Raw genomic sequence first — 5,047 nt, 5'->3', positions numbered from 1 at the left:
GCCTATAGGACACTGACTGGATCTGCTCCTTGTTATTTTAATTCAATGATCAAGATATACATCCCCAACCGCCCACTGCGGTCTTCTGATGAGCTTCAGTCTTAAACGCTAGGTCAAATTCAAGACTCTTTTCCTCAGTGGTTCCATGTTGGTGGAATGAGTTGCCCAGTGCTCTTCGTTCTTGTGATTAGTTTTTGGTCTTTTAAGCACTTCTTATACATTATGGTTTGTATGCAGTAGTACTGTTTTATTTTCATTATAGGCTGTTGATTAATTTTACATTTGTTATTATTGATATTCTCTTTAATGTAGTCTTACCATGTTTTTGATATTATTGATTGAATGGGTTGATTGATTGTTGATGTTGTTGACTTCCGGAGAGGTCACACCCAACACCTGCCACTGACCATCGACGGTGCTGTGGTGGAGAGAGCGAGCAGCACCAAATTCCTGGGGGTGCACATCAGCGAAGACCTCTCCTGGACCACCAACACTGCATCACTGGCGAAGAGAGCTCAGCGCCGCCTGTACTTCCTGCGGAAACTCAGGCGAGCAAGTGCTCCACCAGCCATCATGACCACATTCTACCGAGGCACCATTGAGAGCATCCTCTCCAGCTGTATCGCTGTGTGGGGCGGAAGCTGCACTGAATACAACAGGAAAGCCCTGCAGCGCATAGTGAACACAGCTGGAAGGATTATTGGTGCTTCACTCCCCTCCCTGAAGGACATTTACACCACCCACCTCACCCGCAAGGCGACCAAAATTGTGAGTGATGCAAGTCACCCCGCTCACAATCTGTTCGATCTACTGCCCTCTGGGAAGAGGTACAGAAGCCTGCGCTCCCGCACTACCAGACTCACCAACAGCTTCATACACCAAGCTGTAAGGATGCTGAACTCTCTCCCTCCTCTCCCACCTCCACCCTCAGCTACATAACATCCTGGACATTGGACCCAAAATGGCCGCGTGCACTACTCCACTTGCACACTTGTACACTTTACAACTTGTTGTTGTTGTCCTGAAAACACAACACTTCTGCTGCTCTTACATAACTTGCACCACTATGTCACTTTCTTTCTTACTTAGGTCAAACAGAACTACCCAAGCCTTTTATTGGCCTGACTTTGCACTAGTATTTTATTGACTGTCTATGCACAATTTCAACCAAATTTTGCTGCTCTTATTTTTGATTTATTTATTTATTTATTTTTCATTATTATATGTGCCCTCTTATTTACTTACTTTTTTGTTTACTTGAATGTTATGTTTGTCTGTGGACTTAAATTGGTAAAATATGTCTTGTCTTCACCGTGGGATAGTGAGAAACGTAATTTCGATCTCTTTGTATGTCTGGAACATGTGAAGAAATTGACAATAAAGCTGACTTTGACTTTGATGGGCATTATTATTTATTATTGCTTTCCCCCCTCATTGTTTATTTCATTAGGCTATTGATTGATCCCTGTTTTAAGTATTATATTGTTTTGTATTTGTTAAGGGTAACCATAACCATCATCATCATAATGTGGTATTTTCTTATGCACTTGAAACAAAGAATAAAAATGTTTCTTTAAACGTAGTACCACTTTAAACACATCACACACTGAACAGCAAAGTAGCTTCCTGATTATGTGTAAAATGTTTACAGAGTATCCTGATGTAGTAGGTCCATGTTCTCATATTTTTACAGCTGACATGAAGGCTGCAGCATTACATTTTTTATTTATAATGGAGCACCCTCTCTGGTGAAAGACTAGCAAGCCTGTGGTAGAGGCATACGATTACAGACATATTGAGAGAGCCTATCAATGAGTTGTCACAGTTTTCAATTTAGACGTATTATTTTGAAATGGGGTACGTCTATGGGAGGATTTACACATCACTGGGAATACCTGATCAAATCATACCGATGCAAAATGCTTCTCCAGCAGTGCAATCGCAGGTAACAACGATACCTTAACTCAGCATTTTCAGATACCGCTGTTATGAGCATACTAAGCAAATTGTCCATTTGTAACTTTGAATCCTACCTCACGTTAAGCTATGGTCCAATAATGTGTTCACTAAAACACAAGTAAAGTTATTTGTCGGGCTGATTCATAAATGGGCATACCGAGGTTGTCGACCTAGCAGGCTAGGTGGCGTTTATTGCCATTCGCAAAACTAAGCAAGAGTTAACGTTAATGAAACTTAACATCGCCTTCTCCAGTGACAAAGTGTATTCAAATGAAGTTGCAACGATGATGGCGGCAATCACTGGTTACGTTAAACCATTTGAAACAAGTAGGACTGTAAATCATGGGGACTATGGCTAACGTCACTTCGGATCAATATAGCAGAGCCCTTTTACTTTACCTATCAACTGGCTAATGCTAGCATGATGTAGCATGCTATGAGCTAATATACTTAGCATCTACGAAAGAACAGCACATATCTTTTTTCACAAAGAATCTGTAACAACTAACAACGATGTCTCTTACAAACAACTACACAATGTATAACTATCAATATGTATTTAGTCAGACTGTGATAAGATATAGCCTAATGATAATGACAGCAACACTTATTTAGGTTAGATTATGTGTCGAAATCAGGTGTCGTTAAAATAAGTGAGCGATGGCGTGGTAGTGTCTGCAGCCTAGACGGTAAAACATAATGGACAAAGCGTCGTGTCTGCAGCCAGCCAGCTGTCAATCATAGGTGTAAACACGCCCTTTTTAGATTTGTTAATATAACATTAAAAAAAATAATTTCAGCGAGAAAAGAAAAATTGTGTGTATTGAAGCATCTTGAAAACTATTTTTTCGAATAAAAAGTTGTTGATACAAAAATAGTTTTAGGTGAGAAAAGTGACACGGAAAGTTGGCTACTTGGCCATTGAAATACATGGGGATGGGCGGAGTTACACATTGTACTGCAGCCAGCCACCGGGGGGCTCTGGACTAACGCTCGCATCACTCTTAACAGACGGCACACTGTCCAGTTCTATATACAGTCTATGGGATAGCACTGTGGGTTGAAAAGAAGTGGAGATACAGAAATTATGTCTTTCTCAAGCACTGGACGTTTATTTCTGAGTAAAAAATCATTCAAGAGAGCAATAACAGATAGGCCTAGCACACACTATGGCACTGGACATATTCCAAAATATACAATTATAAAATATACTATAATAATATAATATATCAATATAATATAAACATTGAAATACCTCTTGATATTATAAACCATAGTTTCAAACATTACTAATATAATAAATGCAATCAATAGACCCATATAGAAAGCATTGGCATATATAATATACAATACAAAACACTTTACCTAGATAGTATGAAATAGACAGTGGTATACCTTTATAATATATCCAATATGCTTCAACAAATAACACTATACATCAAATGACATTGTATGTAAACCATACAATGTCCTAATACATTCCAGTGTAGGCTACATACTGTATACACAGGCTACTTGGCTATCTTGTTATCAATTAATTCTTCAAAGTGAACACCCATAAAATAACAACGGTTACATTGGGTTACCTTCATCAAATACATTAACAACATTTTCATTAATCAAATACTTAGAATACTATACGATAATAATATAAAAACTACCATTGAAACTGTTCATGTGACTGTCATAACTATTCACCAACACAACGCATCGGTCTGCCGTTTGCGTGTGTCTACATGCACGCGCACACCAACTGACAACACTGGCGGCAACGTACATTGAGAACCTGACAGGCTCTGGCTAACAAGATATACTAGGAAATTAGAATGGAGCACAACTAAACCAAACAAAAGTACAAAGTACTGAGAAACTTAACATACATGTTACATACACTTAAACATTAAAATACTGACGTTCACTCGACGCTATACCTGTTTTATAGTTCATACAGAAAGACGAGAGAACGGAAGCTGAACTGACGGTAGCTTGCTAACTTAATCTAGCTTCTGCTAGCTCGCTATATAGCTACAGTATAAAGAAAATACTTCTAAACATTCTAAATCACATTTCTACACATGACATGACTTTTTACACTACACAGACAAACGTACTGGTGAAATACTCTTTTGATACATATTAACAGAAATTGGAAAGGTTTAAAAATATACCTGTGGGTTGAAAAGAAGTGGAGATACAGAAATTATGTCTTTCTCAAGCACTGGACGTTTATTTCTGAGTGCTCGAGCTACCGTCTCCACGGCAACCCACTACGGTAAAGCAGTGTAACATCGCCATCTACTGGCATGAAGTGAAATACATGGGAATGTTATCTTAAATGTACTAAAACAAAAAAAATAGGAGGGGGTAACTGTTTAATTAAACTAATATAAGAGGCAATTTTCTCTACCCATTACATAGGCTATACTTTAAAAAAACTGCAGTTATTTTTTGCAAGGGTATATGTACAGCAAGCATCAAAAGCAAACAGCCCAGACCCTTTATAGGGAAAAACACTATATTTGGTAACTTCCATAGATATCCAAAATGGGGTGGGATGATTGTATTGGGAGCACTGAGATGTCAGATGATACTGCAAAAAAATGGTTACATTTTGGCGCTCAAAGTTCAGGTAAGAGGGCCCCTTAGCAGGATTTTGCTTAGGGCCCCATGGAGGTCTGAACCGGCACTGACTCAGTGTCTTCAGAAAAGACGTGGTAGACCATCTTCTGAACCTGCAGCAACACTTGCAACTGCATCAAGTCCATCTAGAGGGACTACTACACTTGTTCAGCAGCAGCTGCTGCCAGCATAGATCTTCTGTCAGAGGCAGACAAAAGAGCGTCTTCATGAGGTGTCCTTTCAATGCAGGCAACCAACGAAGAGATATAAGTAATATTTTGAAGTCAATGACTTTTAACAGGTAGCCAGTGTAAAGATGCTAGGATGGGGGGAATATGTTCATATTTGTTGTGTGTGTGAGCAGCTGCATTTTGTATAAGCTGTAAGCTCTTTAGACAGGTATTATTACAGCCAGCATATAGAGCATTGCAATAATCTATCCTTGAGGTGACAAAAGCATGGATTAATT

This window comes from Alosa sapidissima, chromosome 21 (assembly GCF_018492685.1).
Source record: "Alosa sapidissima isolate fAloSap1 chromosome 21, fAloSap1.pri, whole genome shotgun sequence".
Taxonomy (NCBI): Eukaryota; Metazoa; Chordata; class Actinopteri; order Clupeiformes; family Clupeidae; genus Alosa; species Alosa sapidissima.
This window is presented reverse-complemented; position numbering follows the sequence as displayed.